This window comes from Trachymyrmex septentrionalis, unplaced genomic scaffold, assembly GCF_001594115.1.
Source record: "Trachymyrmex septentrionalis isolate Tsep2-gDNA-1 unplaced genomic scaffold, Tsep1.0 scaffold81, whole genome shotgun sequence".
Lineage (NCBI taxonomy): Eukaryota > Metazoa > Arthropoda > Insecta > Hymenoptera > Formicidae > Trachymyrmex > Trachymyrmex septentrionalis.
In genome coordinates this window covers 15,795-30,075 of record NW_017305997.1, presented here as the reverse complement: position 1 = coordinate 30,075, position 14,281 = coordinate 15,795, and the positions used below count along the sequence as shown (strand labels likewise).

At 38.3% G+C, this 14,281-nt stretch overlaps 1 protein-coding gene across 2 annotated transcripts in view; it reads right to left on the bottom strand.

Moving 5' to 3' along the window:
- Nucleotides 1-13,983, bottom strand: part of LOC108754857 (serine/threonine-protein kinase tousled-like 1) — a 184,432-nt gene extending 170,449 nt beyond the window's left edge. For both annotated transcript variants that reach the window (XM_018497484.1, XM_018497486.1), the window contains exon 1: nucleotides 13,570-13,983. The gene's annotated coding sequence lies outside the window, so the exon portion shown is untranslated. The remainder of the gene's footprint in view (nucleotides 1-13,569) is intronic.
- Between the last annotated feature and the right edge of the window lie 298 nt (nucleotides 13,984-14,281).

The following is a 14,281-nucleotide window of genomic DNA, read 5'->3' as shown; positions in this document are numbered from 1 at the left end:
AGAAATCCTCCTACAAACACATCATGTAACGCTCTTTCCTTCGTTCGCGAAATCGTACTGTCGTCGTCAATAGGCACAAATTTGTTTGATTCGCTAATATTTCATGTATTACAAGAAGCTACTTGAGAGGCAAATACGTGAAATCTCACGTACGACTAGTACTTTTTTCACCTATGCACCTAGACATCCGTCGAGCAAATGGTTTCGAGTATTTTTACTAGTTTATTAAATAATTTTACATCATGTATATAGAACGTTACTGCTAGCGAACTATTAAAGCGTCGTAACAGTGAAACGACTGTAACAGTTTAACTGACATTACGTTGTTAACTGGCGGTGTGAACGCCGCCGTAAGTAACTCACGCGTTACGCAAACGACTTGCACTTTCGTACTTTTTTTTTCCTTCCACATCGTACAAGCACCCACGGGCGAACCGCACACTTCCCATTAGTACGCACTTATCGCGCGTATTTTTTCGCAGACGCATCGGCATTTTTACTCCCTGCAAATTGCAGTCGTATTTTTTAAAGGATGCAAAGTGAAAAAACGTTCACCTACATCATATACTTGTATTACGTACCCGTCAAATAGAAATAAATATGCCTTCGTAACTGCATCGAATTTTTTTGACGCGACGTTTACGCACGGAAAGAACGATTCTCCTCAAGTGTCTAAAATCTGAGTTAGACAAATCTAAACATAATTTTGTTGGATCGAAATAATTATGTACAGGACGTCCAACTTGTTGCTAGAATGTCAAAACATGTTTTTTTTTTTGCAATATTATTTGAGATTCCTAAAAACTTATTTTGACATTCGACAAAATTGGATTTTTGAACCTGTATCGAGCTGTAGAGATACTTCAGCAAAATTATTCTTTCTGTGCGTGTTCGAAAAATTTGTGAAATTATTATACATTTATTATCTTCATTTATGAATTTATCGATAAATAATTTGATATTTAATTATACAAGTCATAATTACGCGATACTTAATTATATGAAACACGATCTATAATTTCAATTATGGGGTATAAAATCCTTTGTATTGTTTTGGACGTTTAATCCAATCGAGCTACGTATTCGACACGCTCGCGTGAAGCTAATGAGTATATTTTTTTGACAAAACTGGATATCGCTCGAAAAGTATTCGTTTCGTGCAATTATCAAAGCACATTTATTTCCATTTGACGGGTTACAGAGCTTTATGATTCACACACACACACACACACACATAGAGCGCACACGGCTGCTGTAATTGAAATCGGGCGAGAAATAAATCGGGATTACACGCGAGGAGAGCATCACGCGTCGACGAACGAAAACTGCGCTCGTCAGCTCCAATTTAACGATCATTATTCGTTTGGTCCGCTATCCGCTATCCGCTGCGAGCGTAGCTTTTAGTTTATTATTGGAGTGCGAAAATATCGCGCATAATTTCCGGCCCAAATATTTTCCTTGGGCGGCGCTTCACACACTTGTGTGCACAGTTTTTTTCGCCTTCAGCTGTCCTCTTATCAGCATTAATTACGATAATGCTTTAGTCAAATAAATTTTCAAAATAATCAATTACGCAATGACAGAGCGCAATTCACATTTCTGTCAACAAACGCATTAACGTTGAACCATCAACCCCGCGTTCTACTTATATAAATTAATCAGATTATTACTGACAACGGTATAATAACGGACGGGCCGAATAACAGCGTTAAACCGCGCTTCCAGAAACTAGACCGTAAATACGCATTAACATTACAAATCTTGCCGCAATACCGCAATTATGTAGTGCATAAACGATTTAATTTAGATATTTAATCCGGCATTCTCCATCGTGACTTCGCGATAAGTGATCCGTCTATCTTAACCCGACTGAGTCACGAGATTTACGAACGAACGGTCTTTGCAATGGTTTCCCGTAACTAATCTTGGAAACTTCGCCGATCATTCGTCATCGGGACAACCCTCGCACGGTTCTCGTCTAGAGTGCTGCACTCGAATCTGACTTAGCAAAGACCGGCCGTTTGAAAGGAATGAGGATAGGAGGAGGAACGCTTAGGCCAGGCCAGATATATTTAACCTCTTCGCTGCGTACTCGACGAGCAAGGAGCAACACTTGCCTCTCTTCGCGATTTAAATAAATGCACGCTCCGAATACCGGTCATTGTTTCGACGCGGTATTCGCCACGGCTTACGCAGTTACGAGACTTTCTCGTAGCAAGAGAGGACTTTCTCGATGAAGATGAAGATGAAGATGAGATTGCTATCGCGAGAATTCAGCTCAGGTCCAGTCCGGATCCAAACTAGACTCGGCGTTGCTATCTCCGATCGACAAAGAATCTTTTGATCGATCACAGCATTAGCATTAACTCTGATTAAAATGATTCTTCATCTCTTTATGTTATAAATACAATTTGAAAAGAGATAACGAGCATATCTTAATCTTCCGTCTACAATCTGGGTCTTTTTTGTCCATCTCAAGTTTTTTTGTTGTTCTCGGTTAAGAAAAATTCAAGGTAACTTTTCATCGATATCTCTATGACTATTGCACGCTATTACATGATGTCAAATTATACAAAATTTAAATTATAGTATTTTTCATCATTTTATGTCACCGCTGCTCCTATTCAATATCTCGTTAATTTCATTAAAACAACCAAGTTAAATAATTTAATTTAATTTAGTAATTCAAACAGAAACTGTGTATTATTAAATGTGACTCAAATTTAGTTTATTATTTAAGTATATGTTAATTTGGACATTGTTTACTTTGAAACTAAGTAATTCAATCGTAGAAATGAATTGATTTACATTTTAACACATATATATGGAAATTAAAAATAACAAAAATGTTATTTAACTCAACAGACTGGGTTAATGTTGCTCCTTTTGATGCTAATAGTTCTTTAACTCAAATTAAAACTTTTATTTAATTAAAAATTGAAATTTCGGCAAAAATTAGGATGAAATTTGAGAGTGAAATAATATGATGCGAATTTGGATCGATAAGAATAAATGTAATTAATTAAAAGAATTTTCTAAATTCAAGACAAAGTGAATTTTAATACTTACATATTTCTATGTGAATTTACATACATATCTGATTCTGCAATTTGAGAGTAAAATTTCGCTTGTGTCAACAAAGACCTAGATTGCAGACAATGCAAACAGTTAAAAAAATTCATTAATATCGATAATTCTGATCTTTAACCGAATGTCATCGATATTGTATAAGTCGATGATAAATGTCTTATATATATATATATATACAAGCTAAATTAATACCAAGAAAATATTTTCGATATACCCACGCTTGTATTTCTAAATAGTCCTTTCGGTATTTTTGTAAGAGCTTTGTAACCGGGCTAAATATCGACTACCAATATTTCGAACAAGGTCCCTCTCTTTGTCAACCTATCTCTCTCCCATCTCTCTCAACCTACACAAATTAATCCAATTTGGCACAGAGGAGTTTATCCCGTCATTGACATAGAAATCGAAACGTAGGCATTATGAATCACGAATCGCCACGGCTGTCTCCCGTATTTCAGCAATTAACTGCCTGTCGCAATTCCGCGAACGTAGAGTAGGATGCACTTCCGTCACTTAAGACTTTCGAAATGAATAATACGCAGGCACTTATTGCGCAGTCACCTCTTATAGGTTCTTAATGCAATCCGATAAATGAAGAATCACGAAAAATCGCGAGATACAATTGAGAGCAATACTATTTGCGAAAACGTAGCTCTGAATAATAAATTTCTGATACTTCAATTCGCAACAACTTTAGCATTTGCAAACGTCGAATGTCAAAAGTTTTCTTTAAATTCTTTAAAGTGGAATCTCACTCTGAGGGTTGCCACAAATTTGTTATCCTAAAGTATCCATAATTTTTCCCTGATGCTTTTAATATTAAAAATTTTTGGTATTTTGATATTATATTTAATTAATTGTTTTCCTCAATATTTTATTGAGAAAGCTATTTAACATAGCAATGTAAATCACTGTTAATATCGCTGTTAATATCGTTTCCATTTAATTGTTAAGTTAATAATATTCCAAAGCTGCATAAGTGTGATGTATATTAAATTTCTTTAAAGGGTCTTTCTCATTGGCAGGGTAAAAAAATCAATTTTGAATTCTACACTACTGTATAGAATTAACTTCTAAAGCGATTATGAAAAAGAAATGATTTTGAAATATTGATCATTGAGACGTTGCACATGATAAAAATAGAGCAGATAACGGAAGATTGACTGCCGAGTGTATTATGTTCATTTTAAAAAACCGGTTTCTATTCTATTGTGTTGATCGAGACTCTTAGAATAAGTTGGAGCAATCAAAAAGAAGTAAATAATCCTGGAACAGCGGATTAATGATCAGTAAGAGAATACATTTGGATTACAGTATGCGCAGAAAATTAATTGAAAATAAATGTTTTCAAAATCGCGAGAAACACTCCTGAAAAAACTCCTTAATTTGAATTTTTGCGCCATTATTACTGACACTTTTTGCAGTTTATAAACCATAATTTGTGTTTACATTTATCAATACTTAACTCTTTTTTTAAAGATAGAGTGTGCGAAAAATACTGAAAATCAAAATATAGTTTTCGTTTTGCAGCCATTTTTTGTTAAATTTTTTAATTTTAACTGTTAATTTAGTAATAGCGTATAACAATGTAGAATACTAGTAAAAAAATTTATTAAAAATATTTTAATTACAGGGCTGCCTAAATCTTCCCGTGATTTTTTTTTGTTTTTTTTACGCGTCAATGACGCTAAAATAAAACTTCCTTTAAAACAAACAAAGTTTCATTTAAATTAGTTGTATTGCTTGTTTACAATCCACTTAAAAAAAAAAACAGTTTTTAAGCTTCTGAACGAGAAAGACCCTCCCTTATTATTTTATTCCAGAAAATTTTATAATCCCCGAATTTCCTCACATTTCCTATTTTCAATTTCCACGATGTTCCTCCGATTTCCCTGATCTACAGTTTTATGGGACACGAGGCGACCCTCTTCTAAAGAATTGAGCCAGTTTTGAAAGTGAGTGGCTCAATTGTTTAAAAATCACCTTCAATCTTTAAAAATGACATTTTATTCTTTCTAGTGTAAGATTCGCTCTAGAAATCTTAGAGAGTGGAAAAATGAGGAGCGAGCGTTCTCTGCACGCAGATCTGGAATCGTCGGAAGCGAAAGGGTATCGCATCTCGACGATAAAAATAATCCGCTGAAGCATCGTGAGGGCCCTTTCGCCACAACTAAAACGCCTAAGTGGCGCGAAGTGGTTGGCCAGTAGTCGGGTCGGGAAACGCACTCGCACGCGCCTCTCTCGTCGAAGCGAAACAGAAGCGAAAACGAACGCGTGCCCGAGCGAGACGAGGGAAGAAGAAGGGGAGGCTTCCTGAAGAGGAAAGGAAGAAAGAAGGAGACGGAGAAAGAAGGTACCGCTCTCGTAACGTAATTGCGTAAGTATCGCCGACTGGCCGGGAGATGCGGACGCGCTCACGACTATTTCGGATCCGTTCGAGTTGTGCCCGATATCGCGCCTTCGAAGGCTCCTCTTCGGAGCGAGACGGACTCGCGAGCGATCGGAGCGAGTCGTGTCTTGGACTTTCACTCTGATCCGTTACGCTTCGACAATACGCGGCCTCCTCGTCCTCCTCCTGCTGCTGCGCTATGCTGCTATGCTGTTCCGCAATGATCCTGATCCGATTCCTGCGTCCCGCGAGGGTTACGAGGTAACGAGACGTGGAAACGCGTCGCGGCGAAAAGAAATTCTGCAGCTTCGTTGTAGTGTTCCTCGTGCAATCATGCGGAAGGTATGGCGAATAAGTATACTGTACCGTTTCATTCTCGTTCGAAGTTCGCCATCGGCCAATATCGGCGTTAAATGATACGTATTAACCTTTCAGATACGGCTTGCGCGAAGGAACTGCTCCAAAATTACCAGTTAACAAAGCAAGAATACACGATCGCCCGGCATATGTAATCTCGAGTGATTATTTTCATGTTAATCAGTATGAAATAACGATCTCGTAAAAGTAATGGAAGAGGAACTTCAGCTCGACCTATTCGCTTAAAATTTTATTCCTTTTTATTGCCAACGTCTTCATTCCTGGTTGTACGTTCCTGTGCGTTCCTGTATGACGTTTGAAACTAGTTTAATATTATATACGGTTAGAGCTCGGCATCGCACGCTAACAGTAGATTGTACGATGTATCTCATTTGCTATTTCCCCGTGGCGCATCATCGACCCATTAAGTATATTAATTATCCAGCAGGCAGAGGGCTAGTATTTTATTGCAAATACGCTCCTTCGTATTCGAGTCGTAATTGTTCCCTCCTCCCCCTCCCCCCCTCTCGTATCTTCCCATCGAACTTCTCCCCTTCCACCGCTTTTAGATTATAAGCAACCTGGAACCCTTCTCGGATCCGGTGGGAAGAGGAGAGAAGGAGGAATATACGCCACTGCACACTCTCTCAGGTGTAAGGCCCAGGTACAAGATTCACGACGATGACGGCGACGGCGGCGGCGGCGGCAGGAGGGCAGAGAAAGGAAAGGAATACCGGGGCGATCGCGCCGAAGTCAGGGAGCGGAGAAATTTATCGTCGCGAGCAAACCGGACACTCGAGCTAAAAATATGGGCAATTAAAAGGCTGCGCGCGTGTTCACGTGCCCGCTCGTCCGAGTAGCAACTTTTAAGGGCCGCGGCGTATCGAAACGGCCGTGACAAATCCAGAAAAAGATGCGTCCACCCCTGGGGGAGGAGGAGGAGGGGGAGGGGGAGGGGGGCCTGCCTCGCCTCATCTCCTTGTCCCTCGTGAATATGAAATATCCCGACGTGTCGAGCTGACGTTTTAAAAGGTTTATCCGACTATCCGGTGGCCAAAGTGCTTTCGAGGGGAACGAGAGAACGAGAGCCCTTAAACGTCCGGAAAACGATCGTGTCGATGATGTAAGCTGATGTTACAAACAGCTCTACTGTGTGAGAGATAACGGAAACACGGAATAAACATACTACTAGTGTCCCGTGTAAACCTAGTAAACTATGATGTCTGTAGCTCTAAAGTTAATGACTGTCACGTTGAATGCCTCTAAGTGATAAATATGATCTTGATCGACAGAAAGTATCCTTAAAAATACTTATGCCTTGTCTCTTGTGTAATAATTGACTTTCTTTGGATAAAGATTATTTAACAAGAAGTTTCAATAAAAAATTAATAGAGAAATATTGTAACTATCATTGAGGAAAATGATCTGAGTAGATTAAATAGTAATCCCGGTGGAAAAACAGGGTTGTCACAGAAAATAAATTTTAAAATTCCCTGACTTTTCCAGGTTTTCCAGAGGAAAATGGACAATTTTCCAATATAAATTATGTAAATTTTAACACATTTAAAGTCAAGAATTGGTAGGAAAGCTAGCCTATATTATTAAAAACAACGCAAAAAAGATTAGCAACATACTGAAATTTTGGATGTAAATTCAAGCCAACAAAAAATAAATTAGTATTGAAAAAACGTAACAAAAAAAAATCGCGATCAAATAAAAATAATAAATAAAATATCAATTATTAAAACCGTTTAAAGTGTGCGAACGTATTTCATAACTACATAAACGTCACATATAATATTAAAAAAGTATAACAATTATCTGGAATAGGAGCAGTTTAAGGAAATTGTGAGTAAATTTCAAAATTCCAAACTTTTTTACATTTTCCCCTGACTATTCCCTGTTTTCCACGACCAACTTCAATCTCCCTAACTTTTCCCGATTTTCCAGGTCTGTGGTAACTCTGAAAATCTAAAATTCTAATTACAATAATTAGAATTCTGATTGATATAATTATTTTGATAAAAATATAAATTCTAATAGATTTTACCAGAAGTATTGTATCGACTCGAGAATTCTAGCAAATTGAAGTAGAAAATTCTGCTCGTCCCTTTTCAACCAGACATTTTTTTCAGTGTACAAAATAAAAACAGAGCTAATAAGAGTCTGGCGCGGTCAATAGTGCGCAGTTATATTGTATAAAATAATAAATCAATACAACTTATTTTAAAAAACAACTTATTTTTCACGTATTGATTTATTATTGTATACAATATAACTGCGTATGTACCATCGCCCATGCTATTCTTATCAGCCCGATTTGCATTTTAATTTTGCAATTTCGTTTTCAAGAGTCTTTGTTTAGATATTTTAATCATTTAAATAACAAAATCGGTGATAACTAACGAGAGAATAAAAAAAAACGTGCTACGTGTAAACAACAATCTCTGTAATATGAAAGCTACTCGACAAGTTGAAGGCAAATAAATTGCGAATCCCCGGCTATCGGTATAAAACGTATGAGCGCAGCGTGATGCTTTTGCGAGGCACAGTTAATGCGATCGTGGCACCGAGATGTTTTCAGAAGCAATAGCGGCGACTTTGCCGTGGCGATGATTTACGAGAAAAGAGGCTGAAGTCAGAGCCCGAATTTGTGCGCGCGGCGCACAACAAAAGGAGAGAAAAAAGGGAAACGCTGGAAACGAGAATTACTTCCTCGCCGTACAATCGCGGCGACGCCTCGCCTGGTAACACACACTGCACGTGGTTTCAAGGGTCAATCAATAAAGCCGCGCAAACATCAATACCTCTCATCGGCGTGCGCGAAATCTTAAATCAGCGTGTCCGTGACTTTTTTACTTTTAATCTCGTTTTGTTAGCCAGTGGGATACGAGAAAAACCCGTTTTTCTCACCGGTTTCTCCATTGAAATATAACATTCATATCACAAAGTATAAAAATAGGATCATTAAATGTACCGTTAAATGGATTTAAGTGCGAATGGAAAATACGGACTGAAGGGTATCAAGAACGTATAGTGAAGTTCCGTGTCGAATCGCCGGGCGAACAACAATTACCCTTTACCGTGAACAATGTACTCAATGTGTAAACGCGAATGTATGTATACGTAGATGAAAGTTGCTAGGATAAAGCAAAGGATACTATTAAGTATCGTTGGATAGAGCTCGTTTCGATATAATTGCGCTTGGTGACCTTAAAGGACACCGTTTTTTTATCGCTCCGAATATCTGTATGTCGCACTTTTATGTTAAGTCAAGTCTACTATTATGACGTGGCGATGCCGCGAACAGAATACTAGAATATACGTTTTTTTTTTTTCTCGAATGACCGCCATTCCCGTTTATTAAATAATTCAATAAATATAAAATAATATTAATAAATATACATAGCGATAATAAAACATAATATATATATATAATATATATTCCATTGTTAATACAAATATTTATACAGAATATATATAAAATATATAATTTACACGTGCTTTTAAAATTGTTATGTCTTTTACTATTGTATGTTTTCCTAAATTTATCTTTCGTACGTTTTACGTGATAGAGTGGTTCATTCAAGATTCCGAGGGTTAATAGACGCGAAGTGGGATTTTCCACAGCGGAAGCTTTGCGGTAGTCGGGTTAGCCGGAAAGATCGATTGTCGTACTGCGACACTAATGTCGGGAGTTGGCATAACTTGGCGGTTTGCGCTCCTCTCGAGCGGTTCTGAAATCGAACTACGACGTCGCGAAAGTCCTTCCTCAGATATTCCGCGATGACAGCGTCGTTATACGATTAAACGTAATTTCGATCGCACACACGTCGCTTTCAATTAAGGGCCGTGAGAGGTATCAATCTGAATATATGGGAATGTTGTGATCTGAATTATAGGTAATAAACCGCGATTATGGATAATTGCCGTTGTTAACACTTAAGAGCGTGGAAACGCAAGTTCGCCTTTAATTACGGACCAAAGTGCGCGGACAGTAGCTTTCCTCGCGATGGGAATGTTATAGCAATTACGGCAATTACGCCAGATTGCAGTTATTGATGACTTATGTTATCAAGATTTAAACGGAAGGAAGCACAGGATTGCTTTGCGACGTCGAGTCTTCCGTTGCATCAACATTTGATTATCAAAATTGTGAATATGCTTTAATTAAAATTCTAAGAATATAAAAAAAATCTTATTGACCATCGTGGCACACACACATACACAACACATTGTGAATATATAAAAATATCGTTCCCTGTGAGAAATAATACATGCGAGAGGAAAAAGTTGGAAAAGTCAGTGTCAACGTACGCTAGTTGAGCCCTACTTCCTGAAGATACGTTCCGATGAAGACTATACGTACATAAAGACGTACTTCGTGCAACCTATAATTTGCCCTTTTTTTCATTGTATCTCATCCGGAGGAAGTAATGACGTCTACACAGGAGGGGAAGGAAAGTCACATGATAAAACGACGTGTGCACTCATCGCGCGTGACATACGACTACAGTATTACAGCTCCAGTTCGTATTATGTTAATCCCTTCATTCTTAGTATCACTTATGATTATATCATGCGAGACACGCACAATTTTGTGCACTCGAGAACGAGTCGCCGCCGCCGAGAAGTATTCAACGCGCGGCTCTCTTGCTTCTCCATTTACATGATACACTTGATACTCGCGCATCTGGTCGAAAAATCTCAGCTAAACCGCGCGCGATCGTAGGAAAACCGGTCGTTCACGGAGGAAGCGAAAAACTCGAAAATGTCGCGCGTTACGTCACGCACGATCGTCGATCATCGATACAGGATGACTTTCTCGGCGAAATCAATACAAGGAAACGCTTATTCGAGCGCATAATAATCGGCGCTTAATAATAATTACATAATAACTATGCGTCACTGCGATCGTTATCGCGTTTATTAGCGTACGACTATTTAAAGATGAAGATACGATTTTTGTCTGACGGATAATGTATTTCTTTTATTATTAAAAGTGTTTCAACAGAGACTTCAACGTTAAACTGCCAACTAATGGCTTTTAGACGAGCGAAAAATTATCGGCCGCAAAAATGAGTTCTTGCGAATATTACGACAGATACTTACTAACGGAGCCACCACAACGCGGAGATTGCATGCAAAGCGCGCGACTCGCGCGGAATCAAAAACTCCCGACTTTATTCGCGATAGCGAGCACTTTTCTCTCAGTTGCGTCACTTTTGCTCGCGTTGGCGTTTGCACGTGTGAAAACCCGGCGAGCGCGGCCGTTCCCTTTCTTCACAGCGTACTCATTAGCGAGTTACTCTGAGAGCTTTTATTATTAGAAGTAAACGCAATGTCCCAAAACGTATCATTCCGAATCTCTTTCTCCTCACAGATTTATTGTCCCATTTGAAACAGTTATTTGACAAACAAAAATATTATCACCGTCTATTTTCTAGCCAAAAGATATTTCGAATTATCAAAAGAACATACAAAATTTCTCGATAACTATAAGCTGTAAAGGAAACGAATAACAAAAGATAAAAGGATAACAAGATTTTTCAATAACTGCAAGCTTTAAAGAAAATAGATAACAAAGACATATCACTTTTTCAGATTATACCGCATTAATTTCTTAATAAAGTTGTAAAATAGAAATTTTTGAAAATATAGTTTATTAAAAATTTGCAGTAAATTGTTTTTCAGAAGCGGAGGAAAAAAATCATTTCCAAGTGGATTAAAAATTTTATTTCAAATTTAAATAAAGCGGAAAAAATTCAGTGACTTGTAAATAATAATAATATAATGATATTTTTCAATCAGTTCTGAATTTGTTAACCTTTAAACAGGTAGGTGGCTACAGTATCCCACGCCCAATTATCTCAAAAACGTCGTTCTGACCTTTGTGAAAAGTAATAAACTTAAAAATTTCTAGGCTCTTTTTATTTTCCTTTTCCGAGACGAGACCTTTGTGAATTTGATATCCGACTTTTTATAAATTATACATGAAACTACAAATGAAATTATTGTTGCTACAAACAACTACAAACAAAAGACTATCATTTTTTAATAAAAAAATTTAATTTGTAAAAAGTGCCAAGTTCATAAACGTCTCGCCCTTAAGTTTATTACTTTTACATTCTTCTATCACATGTAAAGGTACAAATAAAATAAATTTAATTCTACATAATTAAAAAATATAACTATAAAAATAAAAATTGTTTGGGCATTGTTTGGAACAATTCCTAACTACTTAAAGGTTAATAGAATCATAAATTAAAAATTAATTACAAAATATAGCATGTTACAACTTCAAAGTTGCGATAAATCATGATTTTTATTTTAAGCAAAAAAAAATTGCCCCGAGGCCAAAGAATCCTTTATAGCGACAAGAATGGATCTTTGCAAAAGGAGAAAAAACTAATCACGCTTCGGGATCAAGTGCGGTCGGCGACAATTCAAAGTTAATCGCCCTAAAATGCAGAATTTAAATCTGAAAACGACGTTCCCTGATAGACGAAAGTCAAGAAAGATTACTCCGAAAAGAAGATACAGATTTCACGCGCGACATTATTCTATTTATAGCTGCTAATTTAATATCACAAAATTTATACAAAATACATTTTTTGAGAAAATTATATGGCATATATCTTCATTCTTGTATCTTTGAATACTTTCTTGATGCATAATAAAAAAACCTAACCTAACCTATATGTTTCTATTATGCGCACATCTCTACCAAAGTAGATTAACTTTGATCTCAGTTCAACTTACTCTTCTCATCTTTTCCTAATTCTTAATACTAATACTAGAGAAAGATGAAGAGTTAGTTGAACCGAGATTAAAACTAAATTACATTGGTAGAAACAGGCGTTAAACTAGATTTCGTTAGATCCAATTCGTTGGATAATTTGATCGAAAAATCAATGCCTACGTATATTTCTTATTACATACAAATACGTATGTGCAAATTCTTTTATTTGTATATACAATAGGCAGTATATCTTGCTGGTGTAATAAAATAACCACATGGTTTTCCAAATGGGCATTACGGAGAAGAAACATAACCTGTCTGCTTTGCTCAAATTGAATGCTCGGATTATAATGGTCGCACCTGCATAGAAAATCGTATCCGTGACCCGATAATATCGACATAAACGTCAATTCATTCGATGCAGCTCGAAATTTGAGCGTGCCTCGATCTTTCGCAAGGACAAAATATCTATTAGGAGCCATATTGGAAATCTCGTTCACTCCTTCATATCGATCGTCACTTTCCGACGATCAAAGATATCATCATTCCATGAAATTCAAATTGAAGAAACAAGTGCATGGAAACTTTCAAATCCAAAACATTCCATTTGCTCTTAAGTGCATTTTTATCACAATCTAGATTGACTTTACAATTACTTCACATTACAATTTATCTTTTTCTAATCCTTAAAACTAAAGGAAAATATGAAAAATTAAATTAATCGAAATTACAGTCAATCTACGTTGATAAAAAAACCGACATTAGAGGCAACTCCATTCCTCTTCCCCTCGGCTAGAATATCGATGTATTTGCTATTCAATTTTGGCGAGGAGATAACGGTACTCTCTCGCGGGAATAATAAGCCCTGCATCCACTCATCCCTTTCGATCCACCTCCCCCCGCGTGAGTCACCAGCCGGGCGAGGGTGGCCGTTTCGCGAGGCAACTGCCGGTCAATGCGGCATTCAGTATTATGTTCATAGCGTACTCACCATGTGCAGGAAGGATTCGCGTTGACCGCGTACGAGGACGATCCACCACAGTCTGAGAAACAATCCCGAAAAATCCAAAAGGGTAGATCTCGTAGTCTCACCAAGTCAAGTAGCACCCGTCGTTGACTCCGTCGCTTTCCTCTCGGATGGAACACCGCTGTTTGGACGACGATAGTCGGGGGTAGACACTGCAAGCAGTTCCGGAGGAAGAAACAGAGGAAAACCGTGCGGATATCACTTGCACGCGTCGGACTCGCTCGCAACGGCAGTCGGAAGAAGGCGATATGAGGCGATACAGCAAAAGACAGCGAACAGTGCGCGGAACGAAGGAACGTTCGAACGGATGGACGGACGGACGGTCGAGCGCGGTAAACGCACGCGTACCAACCGTACGGCGCGCGGGTTCAGCGGCCGACTGAGAGGATGCAGTTTGCCGCTGCTCCGCCATGGTCCGATCGTGGACCCTTGGTGGCCCCCTCGTGGTTCCGAGCGTCCCCCACCGCACCGCCGAGCCACTACTCGACTGAAGAGACAAAGCGGCTGCGCGCGCAGTCTCGCATTTTTTGACCCTCCGTCTCGCGGGCTCCCCCCTCTTCTTCTCTCGCTCGCTCGCAGCGCGCGCGCCCGCGACCGTCCGCACCCCACTTCACGACGCCCTTAAGTTCGATTCACCTCGAGAGTGTACCGCTTGCTCACTCGCGAACAGCGATAT